Consider the following 15,577-nt stretch of genomic DNA (forward strand, 5'->3'; position numbering starts at 1 on the left):
TAGTTTTGAAAAATACAGCCATAAACCACCACCACAGTCAATATAAAACATTTCAATAATTTCTTCAAATTTCCACTTTCCTTTCTTAAGCACTCCCTACACCTTCAGTCCCTTGTAGCCATTGATCTGATTTCTATCTCTAGGTTTTTTATCCAGAATGTTAAATAAATACAGCTCTTCTATCAACAGACTTCTAGATCTGGTTTCTTTCATAGAGAAAAGATTCATTGAGATCCATCAATGCTGTTGTGTTTCAAAAGTGCATTTTTTATTGATGAGCAGCATTTCATTGTATAGATGTACATTTGCATTAATTCCAGTCTTTGGTTATACTAACAAAGCCACCATATTCACATACTAATTTTTTCTGTGAACATGAATTCCATTTAGCTTGGGAATGGTATTTTTCTCAATTCCTATAAGTGGGTTGATGTACATTTTTTTTATTGTTCTTTGAGTGTCCTTATGTAAGCTACATATAAATCCTTCATCAGATATGAGATTTCAAATATTTTTTCCAATGCTGTGTCTTAATTTGCCTATTAGTGTTATGCATAAAGCAAATTCTTCATTTTAATGAGTTCAATTTATCAATCTTTCTATTTATGGATTATGATTCTGGTTTTGTATTTAAGAAATTTCTATCAAATCATTGGGCTCCTGCCCCACTGTGGAGTATCTGTACTGAATACCTAACCTACAGCTTGGCCTTGGAACAGCCATAGCTGAGGGGGAATGGAGAATTAACAAGTAGATAGGAGTTCTTTCTCTTTTTCTCCCTGCCCACACACCTGTTAGTGTGTGTATGCAAGCATGTGTCTGTCTGTCTCTTTGTATCGCAAATAAATAAAAGAATATTTTTAAAGTATTCATTTTATTTATTTGAATGGCAGAGTGACACACAGAAAGAGGGAGAAACAGAGACAGAGAAACACCTTCCATCTGCTGATTCACTCCAAATGGGCACAATGGCCAGTGCTGGGTGAGGCCAAAGCCAGGAGCCTGGACCTCATCCTGGCTCTCCCACATGGGTGCAGGATACCATGTACTTGTAACCAACTTCTGCCCCTTTCCCAGGCACATTAGACAGGAGCTGGCCTTGCAAGCAGTGGCATAACCTGCTGCCCCAAAATGCCAGCCCCAATTATTTATTTTTTATTTTAGAATGAGATAGAGTTCATTGAGGCTCATAGGAATGTGAATGACCTTGTCTGTGAATACCAGCTGTAATAGGATGCACCATGGAATCAAGGAGGATTTTGGTGAGGAGACAGAAGAATAAACCTAGACAAAGCCCCCATCACTTCAGGCATCTCATTCCCCAAAAGTATCTTCCTCAATTGCCCTTTCTTCTTCCTCAGAATTTCTGTTTGCTGCCACTCTCTTGTTTTTTTTTTATTATTTGTTTGTTTTGTTTTGTTTTTGCTTTTGAGGGGATGATCTAGAACAGTGCCTGGTACATAGTAGGAGTTCAATAAATCTTTGTTAAAATTTCATTAATATAAAGAGATCACTTTGGAAGCTGGGCTGAGTGAAGGGCTTTTCATCTTAGAGCCAGTAAGATCTGTGGCTCTGACCTGGGCATCCTTCGACTCCAGGGCAGGTCCATTTCCAGTGATCCAACTCTTGGCAGAGCTGCCAGGGCTCTTCACAAGCTGACTTCTGCTGAAGCCCAGGCTTACCACATTGAAAGCCACTGCAGTAGACTGGCCTGTTGGGTCTCCTTGAGGGCAGATCACTGTACAGATCAGCCATTAATAGGCCTGGCACCCATTGCTTCTGATGCCTAGCTTTCTTTTCCTCCTGGTTTGTGTTAAAGCAGACCAGAGGATGCAAGTCAAGGGAGTGCCTATGTCCCATCTCTAATCTTCGGTGGCCTGAACTACAAGTCTATAGTCACAGGCACGTTCTGTAGTAGTTTTTCTAAGGTAGACAATGCCCATGAGGAAAATTATATTCTCACTTTAAAACTTTCTTTCCCTTTGGTCTGAAAGGGAGGTTTTTTCTACTTACTGTATATTTCGCTGATGGCGAAGTGAATCTAGCTATGAGATTATTATTTAAGTTCTTATTTTGGCTATGCTATTACAGAAAAATGTTAGCCATCTCTTTTATAAGGTCTAAAGATTAAATTGGGCGTCCTACAGATTCCTTCATAATAGAATTAGTTTCCTACCTTGAAGAGAATAGAGAAATGAAAGAACAAGTTGGGCTTAGAATAGAGAAATGAGGGAGCAAGTCCTAGATCGCTTGCTGACAAGAGCAATATTACATGAATACTTAGCAAACAGTTTCAACCATTAGATAACAACTTAAGAAAACATTTACCAGAAGGTCCAATGCCTTCTATAAATTTTAAGAATCATGTATTTGAAAACACCTCTTAAATATCTAACATGGTGTAGTTTGTTTAACCAGTAAACTTAAGCACAACCATCTAAAATGTTTTTAGTTTCTTTCTACCAACAAGTTTAAAACATGATATACAGATTCAGTTCACTGAATCTATTCACTTCCAAAGTGACCACTGCAGCTGAGGGGACGGCCACTTAGGGTCAGCAACATTGCAGGTAGAACTGTATATTTCTTGTTAGAGATGCCACCTGCCTTTACCAGGCCAGCTCTCCTCCCAGGCCAGCCAAGTAATGAAAGTCAACAGAGTGCCTTCCCCTAGGAGGTTCACACCTCCCTTAGGATATACCCCATGTGAAGAGATAGATAGGTCTGGGGCTCTTAACTTACAAGGCCTAAAGCCCAACAGATTATTATCAAGCCCTTTCTATCAGGTTCTATTTGCCTCTCAATCAGAAAACTTAATTGTAGCTTAGACAGCACCTTTCTTAGCTCCTCTAATAATGACTCTGTCCTTTGTTCTAGACCCTGTCTAGCACACTTGGGCCTCATTCCTTTGTAATCATAACCTCTACTCTACCACCAATGGCTCTACTCCCAACCTGTGTGTACTGATGGTCCTCTTCCCCACTTAATGCTGTATAATTGTTCAAACCTGGTAAATGCCACTCTTAGGATCATTGGTTACTATCCTCACTCTGTCTTTAATGACCTTGTCTAAATATGATCAGAGTCAGCAAATTTGGAAGGCTTCCATAGCCTTGGCAACTCATGACGACAGCCTAGGGTGGTTACTGGCACCATAAACTAGAGTGTCAATTTGTTGGGTCAACAACAGGAGCCACTGTGCACTTGCTCCTCATGTGGGATCTCTGTCCTTAATGTGCTGTACATTTTGATTTAATGCTATAACTAGTACTCAAACAGTATGTTTCACTTTGTGTGTCTATGTGGGTGCAAACTGTTGAAACCTTTATACTAAATTGATCTTCTGTATATAAAGAGAATTGAAAATGAATCTTGATGTGAATGGAAGAGGAGAGGGAGCGGGAGAGGGGAGGGTTGTGGGTGGGAGGGAAGTTATGGGAGGGGGAAGCCATTGTAATCCATAAGCTGTACACTGGAAATTTATATTCATTAAATAAAAGTTAAAATAAATAAATAAATAAATACTTAAAAAAAATTTCATTAATATAAAGAGAACAAATTTCATGTATTTTATAGGTACAATTCGAAGAAGGCAAACATATCTTTCTCCCTGTCTCTCTCCTTCCCTCCTCCTTCCTTCTTTCCATGTTTTTCTTTAATTTTTCCAAAAACATAATTTTAATCCACTCCATAATCCTAGGCTTAATGCAGTACTAACTGTAATATTCAACAAGTAAAAAGTAGAAAGGCCACAGTTCTACACAAGTATAAACAAGGGCTAAAGACAATAAAATTACAGATGTCTGTTTCATCCCTATAAATTAAAAAAAAAATTTAAGGAAATTCTGGGGCTGGGATTGTGGCACAATGGGTTGGACCTACGACAACATTGGCACCCAGTATGAGCACAAGTTCAAGTCACCACTGCTCGGCTTTTAAACCAGCTCCCTTATAATGTTTCTTGGAGGGCAGCAGAGAGTGGCCTGTCGGCCTGGGCCCCTGCCACCCATATGGAAAAACTGGATAGAGTTCCAGAACCATGGCATTGTCCTAGCTCAGCCCGGTGATTGCAACTGTGTGTGGAATGTAGCAGTGGGTGGAAGATTTCTCTCTGTCTCTCCCCCTGTCTCTGTGACTCTGTGGTTCAAATAAAGCAAATTAAATAAATAAATAAATCTTTTTTAAAGTAAAAAGAAATCATTATCTAATTCAAGGTCAAAAATTTATTCCTATATTTTCTTCTAATCCATAGATTATTTACAATAGAATTTTATAATGATTTCACGCCAATGAAATCTCCATGATATCTGTGAGTAAGGAGAATGAACAATAATTTTCTTTTCACTTTATAAGAAATTTAAACAGATTTAAGTATTTCAGATATTGGAAAATTTCGAAATCACAGTATGGGCAGGTACCTCTTTCATATGCTTATTTCATTTCCTTTGGACATATTCACAATAGTGGGGTAGCTTGCCACATAGATCTATTATATGTTTTCTGAGAAATCTTCATAATATTTTCAATAATGGTTGTACCAACTTGCATTCCCACCAACAGTGTATTAGAGTAACATTTCCTCCAGACCCTCACCAGCATTTGTTATTTTTTGGCATTTGGGTAATAGCCGTACTTCTGGAGTGAGGTAATACCTCACTGTGATTTTCATTTGCATTTCCCTGATGACTACTGATCCTGAGTATTTTTTCAGGTGTTCAGGTGCCTGTTGGTCATTTGTATTTCATTCTTTGAAAAATGTCAGTTCATATTCCTTGCTCACTTCTTAACTTGATTGTTTGTTCTATTGTTCCTGGGTTTCTTGAGCTCCTTGTTTCCATCTTTTTGTGTGTTCCATTTTTTATTAATGTTTTGTAATTTTCATTCTAGAGATCTTTCACAGCCTTGATTAAATTTTTCCAAGGTATTTAAAATTTTTATAGTTATAATGAATGACAATTATGTGTCTTACTAGTTTTTTCTCAGCCAGACTATTGTTGGTGTATGAGAAAGCTGTTGATTTTTGTGTGATATTATCTGCTGAAATTTCACAAAATTATTTCATGAGATCAAGTACTCTCAGTTGCATCTTTTCGTTCCCTTCTATAAAGGACCATGTCATTTGCACTTTGGAATAACTTGACCTGCTCTTTACTAATTGTGTCTCCTTGATTTCTTTTTCATTCCCAATGCATCTAGCTAATACCACCAGAACTGTATTGAATAATAGTTGTGGGAATGTGCACCCTGTGTGGCTCTGGATCTTACTGGAAAAGCCTCCAGCCTTTTCCCATTCAATATGATTCTGGCTATCTGTTTGTCATACTTTGCCTCAATTGTGTTGAGAAATGTTCCTTTAACACCCAGCTGTGTAAGATTTTTATCATGAAAGGAAGCTGTATTTTATCAAATGTTTTCTCTCCATTTATTGAGATAAAAACTTAGATTTTATCCTTCATTTTATTGATGTGATACACCACATTTATTTATTTGCATATGTTGAAACATCATTGCATTCCTGGGATAAATCCCACTTTGGCTTGATGATCTATTTGATGTCTTGTTTGATTTGATTTGATAACGTTATGTTGAGGATTTTTACATCTGCGTTCATCACAGATATTGGTCTATAGTTCCCCTTTTATAGTTTAAACATTCTCTTATTTTGGAATTAAGGTGTTGCTGGCCTCCTGGAACAAATTTAAAGTCGTTCATTCCCTTTCAATTGTTTTGAATAGTAAAAGTACTACTAGTGTTAGTTCTTCCTTAAAAGTGTGGTAGAATTCAACAGTGAAGCCCACCTGTCCTGCACTTTTCTTTGTAGGGAGCTTCTTTGCTATTGATTCCATCTTGTTCTTTCTGATTGGTTTATTCATATTTTCTATGTCTTCATGCCTTGATTTTGGTAAATTGTGTGTGTCCAGAAATCTACTCATTTCTTCTAGATTTTCCAACTTGTTGGCATATAATTGTTTGTAATAATACCTAATGATTCTTTATATTTCTGTGATATCAGTTGTGACAGCTCCTTTATAATCTGATTTGATTAATTTGGGTCTACTTCCATTTTTGATTAGTTGGTCCAATTGTTTATAAGTTTTAGTTATTCCGTTCAAAAACCAGCTCTTCATTTCACTGAAGGTTGCATAGTTTTATGTTTCTATTTTGCTTATTTATTCTCTAACTTTTATTAATTCTTTCCTTCTATGAACTTAGGGTTTAGTTTTTTCTTGTTTTTATAGGTCCTGGAGATGCATTCTTAAATCTTCTATTTGATACCATTCCAATGTTTTCATGCAAGCACTTATTGCTGTAACATTTCCACTTAACACTGCTTTAGCTGTAACCCAGAAGATTTGATATGTTGTGTTTTAATTTTCATTCAGTTCAAGAATTCATTTATTTTGTTTTTAATTTCCTCTATGACCCAATGTTTATTCAGGAGAATGTTGTTCAGTTTCTATCTGTTTGTATTTTTTCCATAGTTTATTTTTCACTGTTGTTTATTTCTAACTTAATTTCATTGTTGTCAGAAAAGATATATGATATGATTTTAATTTTTTAATTTCTTTAGACTTGTTTTATAAGCTTCTATATGGTCTGTCTTAGAGACTGTTTTATGCACTGATGAAAAGAATGTATATTCTGCAGCTGTGGGATGAAATGTTCTGTAGATATCAATATTTCCATACGGCCTATGGTATAGATTAGCTCTACTGTTTCTTTTTCTTTTATTTATTTATTTTTTTGGTCAGGTTGATATGTCCATGGAGAAAGTGGGGTGTTGAAGTCCTCCATTATTGTATTTGAGTAAATGTTTCCCATTAAATCTACTAGCATTTGTTTTAAATAGATTGGTGACCTAGCAATGAGTTAATACACATTTACTATAGTCACATCTTCCTGTTGAATTGATCCCTTAATCATCACAAAGCAATCTTTTTATCTCTTTATCTATTTTGCTTGATATAAGTATAGATTCAGAGGCAAGCACTGTACTGTGGCAGATAAACCTGCTGCCTGCTGCACCAGCATCCCATATGGGTGCTGGTTTGAATCTTAGCTGTTATACTTCCAATCCAGCTACCTGGTAATTCACCTGTGAAAGCATCAGAAGAAGGCTCAAGTGCTTGGGCCCCTGCATCCACATGGGAGACCCAGAAGAAGCTACTGGCTCCTGGCTTAGGACTGGCCCAGCTCTGGCTGTTGTTTCCATTTGGGAAGTGAACCAGCAGATGAAAAGTCTTTCTCTGTGTCTTCTCTGTCTTTCCCTCTCTGTAACTTTGCCTTTCAAATGCATAAATAAATCTTTTAAAAATAAATAAAAATTAATAAGTATAGATACTCCTGTTCATTTTTGATTTTCATTTACATGGAATATTTTTTCCATTCTTTAACTTTCAATCTGTGGATTTATTTTTTATCTTTGAAGTTTGTTTCTTGTAGGTAGCATATGATGAGATTTGTTTCCTTATCCATTCAGCTTGTCTGTATCTTTTAATTAGAGAATTTTAGTTCATTTACATTCTAGATTATTATTGATAAATAATGACTTGGTCCTGCTAGTTTTCCATCAAGATTCCTATTTCTGGTCTTGAATCTCCATTTTCTGCTAGTAGAATGTTTTCTGCCTTCAGATTTTTTCATGATACTAATTGTCTTCTTCTGTTTCTACGTGTAGTATGTCTTTAAGTGTAATTTGTAAGGCTGGCCAATTGGTGACAAATTCTTTCAATTTTTGCTTGACTTGGAAGTTCTTTATTTCACCTTCATTTATGAATGAGGGCTTTTATGGGTTATTCTGGGTTGGTAGTATTTTTATATCTTAGGGCATTGATTATATCTGCCCATTCTCTTGTCCAGGAGGGTTTCTGTTGAGAAATCTGTGCTTAAGCTGATTCAAAGTCCTTTAAAGGTGATCTGGAGAGCCTTTCTTTTCCTTTTTTTTATTTTGACAGGCAGAGTGGACATTGAGAGAGAGACAGAGAGAAAGGTCTTCCTTTTCCGTTGGTTCGCCCCCCAGTGGCCGCTGCGGCCGACACACCGCGCTGATCCGAAGCTAGGAGCCAGGTGCTTCTCCTGGTCTCCCATGTGGGTGCAGGGCCCGAGGACTTGGGCCATCCTCCACTGCACTCCCGGGCCACAGCGCTCCGACTGGGACTAGAACCCAGGGTGCCGGCGCCACAGGCGGAGAATTAGCCTATTGAGCCATGGTGCTGGCCTAGAAAGACTTTCATAAAAATTTTAGGATATTCTATTTATGTTTTTCTTTTGACAGCTTGACTATAGTGTGGCATGTTAAGAATACATCATTTCTAATATTTCTGTGTTTTTTTCAATATCTTTATCTCTGCAGAATTTTTTATCCATGTCATGTGCTGATTTCCTTATTTCACTTAACTGTTTTTCTGTGTTTCTGAGTAACCTAACAATCATTCTTCTGAAATTTTTTGAGCAGTTGGTTAATCTGCCTTTCTTCACAGTCCAATACTAATGTTATTATTTATGCTCCTTTTGTGGAGTCTTATTGTATTTCTTATTCATGTTTCTGGTGTTTCTACATTGAGTCCATGCATATGCTGGATATCTTATTGCTATCTCCTCTAGAGAATTTTTCTTGAAAGCTTTATTCCTGTAAATGTGCCTGTAGGACTCAGTGGAGAGCCTACCCATTACAATTGTGTTCCAGCTGTATATGTTGGGTGGGACCTGGGAGCTTTGGGCACAGTTTGCAAATGGGTTAGGTGTTCATACTGACACTCAAAATGGGCATGGTGGAGTGCCTCTGTCTACAGTCAGTGGTGGAGGGAATGCTGGAGTGAGCTAGTGTGTTGACAGTCCCAGCCCTTTTCTCTGCCAGGGTAAACCAGCCTATGCATAGCCCTAAGAAGGCTCCTGGTACCAGCACACAGCACCCACCCAGGCATACACAATGTCCAGAGCAACAATCCACTCCATAGCATGTCCCCTGACCCCTCTGTGAGATCAATCCACAGCATGCAGGGAACTCCTCGTCTGTACAGTCCAATCACGCAGGTGCACGGGAACCACCTTCAAACCATGATCCTTAGTCCCATGGCTTATTCCCAGAACTCCCACAGTCACAGGGTGTAGGGGCTTCTATTCTCTACCTTGACACCTTCCCCCAACTGCCCATGGCAGACTGCAGCAGCAGCAGGACTATTCCCGAGTCTGCTGCTCCTGAGTCTGAACAGAGTTCAGCAGTGCTTTTGTCAGGGTAGGAACAGGAGGCGATGTGGTCTCCTTTTACCAAGAAAAGTAATCACACAGAGCTCCACCTCAGGAAGTCCATGAAAATGCAGCAGTGGGTGACAGCATGGAATGCAGCCGCACGTCAGTCCTCTCTTCTCATTGCTCGATGGTGTCTATGTTCTGTTCTGCCCATTCTCTACCGATAATTTATCTCAATACGTCTTCTGGGAATGTGGTCCTTCCTTGTTTTTCTGATATCTTTCTGTGGCTGATATCAGTGCAGATTCTCATGTTCAGCCATCTTGGTTCCTTCTGAGGCCCTAATATGTCTAATTATTCTGCCAATGGTGTAGTAACTGAGTTTAAAGGGAAGTATCTCTCAGGAGGGGATTCTGTGAAGATGGAAGAGTAAGAAACAGAAGAGGGTCTGACGCTGAGGTATAGCAGGTTAAGCTGCTGCCTGCAATGCTGGCATCCCATATGGGCACCATTTAAGTCCTAGCTGCTCCATTTCTGATCCAGTTCCCTGCTAATGTGCCTGGGAAGGCAACAGAGGATGACACAAGTTCTTGGGACCCTGCACCCGTCTGGAAAACCCTAAAGAAGCTCCTGATTCCTGGCTTCAGCCTGGCCCAGTACTGGCTGTTGCAACCATTCAGAGAGTGAACCAGCAGATGGAAGATCTCTGTGTGTGTGTTGATCTCTCTCTCTCTCTCTCTCTCTCTCTCTCTCTCTCTTTCTCTCTCTCTCCCTCCCTCTGTAACTCTGCCTTTAAAATAAATAAAATTAATCTTTTTTAAAAAGATAAACAAAAGAAATTGGTCTCCCACCTAGAAAGTAATTGAATTGGCAGAAAATCCCTGCTGTAAATGTTTTGGAGCTATGGAGGCTGTGGAAGTGTTGCAATTTAAAGGAAAATCTTGGATGGCAAATTGCAGTCCTTTTCAGTTCTTAATCCAAAAGATGTTACCTGTTCCATACTACCAGCCCTGTGGAAAGCAGTTGTAAATAAGTACCTGAAGTAACTTGAACACAGATTGCAAGAGGCAGAATGGAGTCCTAATATTGAGGATCTGTGCTCTAACTCGTGATTGATGCTTCTGACTACAGTGTTGAAAACAAAAGGTAAAGTAGCTATTGCTGGACTCTCTCCATTGTTGAACACTACTTCACCTCAAGCTAAAGTGACTTCCAGGGATGTTAAGGGGTCAGAACTCTTTTCCACCTACTCTACTCTTTATCGTTCCTTCTTACACACATGAAAGACTAAACAGTCAAAAGAAACTACATAAATTGTAATAATAATTAGAAAACAATCTTGCATGTTCAATGAAAAGGGAAGACTCAAAAGGGAACCAAGAAGATCTTAAATTTAAACTCCAGTCTTGAGCAATGAACCAGCTGATGGAAGACCTTTCTCTCCGTCTTGCCCTCTCTCTTTCTGTAACTCTACCTCTCAAACAAATAACATCTAAAAAAAAAAAAAAAAACACTCCATAGCAGAAATACAGAAATATACCTTAAAGTAATAAAAACAACAAGCAAAAGCATCCAACTTTGGTGAAGGAAAGAGGTTCTGACTCTCAGAGTTAACACTCTAGCAATAAAAAATGTAAGGTATCCAGAAAAAGGGAAAGTACACCAATTCAAAGAAAAAAAAAATAACACAATAGAAACTACTCTTCAAAAAAGCCTTGTGGCAGATCTGTTAGATAGAAATTTTTTTTAAATGTTGTCTTTAAATTATCAAGATCTAAAAGAAAATGTGGATAAAGTGAAGAAAATAGTATATGAACAAAATTTAAATATCAGTAAAGAGATAGAAAGCCTACATGCAACCAGAAGAGATTATGAGAAAACTATAATAACAAATAAAAAATTCACTAGAGGAATTCATAGGCATATGTAAGCAGGAAGAAACAGGAATCAGTGACCTGACCAATGGAAGCTAAAAGGAAAAAAATAAAAACAGAAAATCAAAAGAGGAAAGATTTAAGTGAATAAAGTCTAAGGACTCTAAAGACAGTGAGTCATTATTACATGGACTATCACACATACTGTGGGAGTTTAAAAATTTAAAGAGATAAAAAAATTGTATAAAATATTTTGCTGAAAATTCCCAAATTTGAAAATTGAAATGAATATAAACACCTAAAGAGCTCATTAAACTCCAAGTAATATGAACTCAGAGACTCAAACTAAGACACATAATCAAACTTTATAGGACAGAGGAGAAAGGAAATCCTAAGAATCATCAAATGCAAGGTATTCTCAATAAGATAAACAAGAGATTTCTTCTGAAATTTTGCAGGTCAAAGGTAAGATGTGATATAAAGTGCTAAAAAAAAAATCAAGCAGCCTATATCCAAAAAAATTTTCCTTCAAAAAAAGGGATAAATTTAAATGTTACCAAATAAATATTAAAAGAATTAATTAACACTGGATCTTCAATGTAAAAAATGTTCAAGGCAATCTCGCAAGATGAAATGAAAGGATAATAAACAGCAATTCAAAGCCATATGAAAAGATCTCCATAAAGGTGCACATTTGGACAACTGTAAAATTATTATTATTACAAGAATGATTTATAGCTCTACATTTTGTGTAACATGTAATTTAAGAATTATTTATGTTTGTGGACATACAACTAAGATGTAATTTTGTAACATCAACAACCGAAAGAGATGAGAACAGGGCTGTTCAGGGAGCAGAGTTTTGTATATTACTGAAGTTAAGATGACATAAATTCAAATTAAAATGTTATAACAGAATATTAAACATAATCTTCATTGTAACCATAAGAAAGAATCTGTGGGATCCACAAGAAGAAATGATATAGGAATTAAAATGTTTCATTGCAAAATATCAACTGAACAATAAAAATGAAAGCAGCGCAGTAAGGAAGAGACAAAAGAACTAATAGAAAATGACAGAAATAGTCCATCTTTATTGGTAGTTATTTCAAGTGTAAATGAATTAAACTAGTCAATAAAAAGAGATTAGAAAAAGGTATAAAAAACATCATTCAACTACATTTTATTTGTGAGAGACTCACTTTAGATACAAAGACACAAAAATTTTGAATGTAAAAGAAGAAAAGGATATAAAAATAGTGGTGGTTTTTTGGGGCAGTGGTTATAATGCTATTTGGAATGACAATATACCATGTCTGATTTGGGTGCTGGCTCCTCTACTTCTAATCCAGCTTCCTACTGCTGCATATGCTGAGAGGTAGCAAATGGCAATTTGAATTGTTGGGTCTCTGCCAACCATGTGGAAAACCCAAATTGAATTCCTGGATCCTAGCTTTGTCATGCTAGTGCTGGTTTTTTCATGCATTTAAGAGTAAACCAATAGATGGGGAATCTTTATCTTTCAGATGTAATTAAAATATTTAAAATGAAAGAAATAATTAAATAATCTGAAGAGAGCAAGAGAAAATACTAATTACAGTCAACACAGACTTTAAGAACGTTACAAATAATAAAGGAATATGTAAATAAAAATTTCAATACAGCAATAAGGTGTAATAATTATAAATATTTATATACTAAATAACAGACAACAAAATATATGAAACAAAATTGCTACAATTAAAGGGGAAAAAAGAGCAATTCTACAATAATAGCTAAATATTTCAATATTCTACTCTCCATGGTGGATATATAATTCAGATAAAAGATAAGTAAATAAAGGATTAATACAAAGCAATAAATAAAATAGATCTAACAAACAGAGGTAGAGCATTTTACTCAACAAAAACAGCAAACATATTTCTCCCAAATTCATATGGGACATTTTACAGAATTTAGTAGCCCACAAATCAACTTTAATGGCTTTTAATAAGATAGAAATCACACAAAACATCTCCTCGGAACATAAGTACATAAATTTAGAAATCAAAAACAGAAGTAGAACTGGAAAACACAACTTTTGAAAGTTAGTGTCACATTTCTAAATAACCAGTGGATCACAGAGAAACTAGAAAATACTGATAGACAAATGAGAATGAAAAAAAGTCAAAATTTAAGATAAGTCACACAAATAATGCTAAGAGAAAAATTTATAACTCAACAAATATTCAAAAATAAGAAAGATATCAAATAAAAAACCCTAACCTTATCAGTTAAACAACTGGAAAAAAGAATAGATTAAGCCCAAAACTTGTAGAAGTAAAGAAATAATAAATATTAGAGCTGAAAGAAATGAAATAAAGAAAGTAAAACAACATAGAAAAATCAATGAATCAAAAAACTTGGATTTTTCTTTTGAAGTGTCAAAAAATTGATAAACCTGTAATTGGACACACCAAGAAAAAAAGAGGAGGTTCTAATTAGTAAAATCAGAGTGAAAGTAATTACATTGCTACTCATTACACAGCAACTAAAACAACTGGAACAGAGTAGTATGAACAATTGTATAGCAACAGATAGGATAATCTAATTGAAATGGACAAATTTGGGGGCAGGGGGGGGCGTTGCCGTGGCTCACATGATTAATTCTACATGCGGCGCAGCATCACATATGGGCGCCGGGTTCTAGTCCCAGATGCTCTACTTCCAGTCCAGCTCTCTGCTGTGGCCCAAGTGCTTGGGCCCCTGCACCCGCATGGGAGACTAGGAAAAAGCACCTGTCTCCTGGATTCGGATCGGTGCAGCGCTGGCTGTAGCGGCCATTTCGGGGGTGAACCAATGGAAGGAAGACCTTTCTCTCTGTCTCTCTCTTTCACTGTCTATAACTCTACCTGTCAAATAAAAAAAAAGAAAGAAATGGACAAATTTTTAGGAACTTATCAAGGAATGAAGATTCCAAGATGGAAGATGCACTAGACTAGAGATAAACAGTGAAAGAAAGAGGTGCAGGAAGTGCACTTTCAGGGGAGAATTGGAGAGCAAACCTCTCTGGAAATTCTACAAGAGAAAGAAGAACCCTGTGGATGTGCATGGAGGTTGCAGACAGGCAGCATGAAAGCAGGCACCATATAATGATTAAAGGATCAATTAAACAGAAAGATATGACTATAATAAGTGTATAAGCACTGTATTATAGGGCACCTGGCTATTTAAAAGAAATGTTAATGGATCTAAAAAAAAGACATAGACTCCAATACAATAGTAACAGGAGACTTCAACACACCAATTTCACCAATGACCAGATCAACTAGACAGTGTATCCACAACGAAACAATAGTTAATTTAACTGTGGACCCAATGGACCTTATTGATATATACAGAACTTTTCACCCCACAGATACAGAGTACACATTCTCCTCATCAGTGCACGAAACTTTCTCTAGGATAGACCATAAGCTAAGCCAGAAAGCAAGACTCACCAAATTCATAAAAATACAAAACCATAATATTTCTCTGATCACAATGGAATGAAGCTGGAAATTGACAACTCAAGAATCTCTAGATCATATGCAAAAACATGGAGACTGAACAATATGTTCCTGAATGAAAGTGATTCATAGAAGAAATCAAAAGAGAAATCAAAACATTTCTGGAAACAAATGAAAACAATACATAATATCAAAACATATGTGATACAACAAAAGCAGTGTTAAGAGAGCAGTTAATAGCAATCAGTGCCTACATCAAGAAATTGGAAAAACACCAAATAAATGTGCTATCAAAACATCTCAGGGACCTAAAAAACAAGAACAAATTCAACAAAAATTAGCAGGAAAAAGAAATAATCAAAATTAGAGAAAAATTAAAAAATTGAAACCAAAAGAACAATACAAAAGATCAGTGAAACAAAGAGCTGGTTTTTTGAAAAAATAAATAAAGTTGACACAGAATTGGCTACAGGTCAAACAAAGAACAACAAAAAGTAAGAGATGACCCAATCAAAAATCAGAGATGAACAGGAAATGCAACAGATACCACAGAAGTAAAAAATAATCATCAAGCATTACTATAAACAGCTGTATGGCAATGAACTGGGAAACCTAGAAGAAACAGATAGATCCAAAACACACACAACCTACCAAAATTGAGTCATGAAATATACAGAAATACACAGAATATACAAAAATATACAGGAAATCTAAACAAACCAAAAACAAAGATGGGAAGTGAATCAGTATCAAAGACCTTCTCAACAAAGAAAAGCCCAGGACACAACGGCTTCACTGCTGAATTCTATGAGACATTTAAAGAACTAATTCCAATTCTTTTCAAACTATTCGAAACAATTGAAAGGGAGGGAATCCTCTCAAATTCCTTTTATGAAACCCACATCACCTTAATTCCTAAGCCAGAAAAAAAGATGCAACAGAGAGAGAAAAATATAGACCAATATACCTGATGAGCATAGATTCAAATAACCTCTACAAAGTATTAATCAAATCCAGCAACAAATC

Source organism: Lepus europaeus, chromosome 5 (assembly GCF_033115175.1).
Source record: "Lepus europaeus isolate LE1 chromosome 5, mLepTim1.pri, whole genome shotgun sequence".
In the NCBI taxonomy this organism is placed as follows: domain Eukaryota; kingdom Metazoa; phylum Chordata; class Mammalia; order Lagomorpha; family Leporidae; genus Lepus; species Lepus europaeus.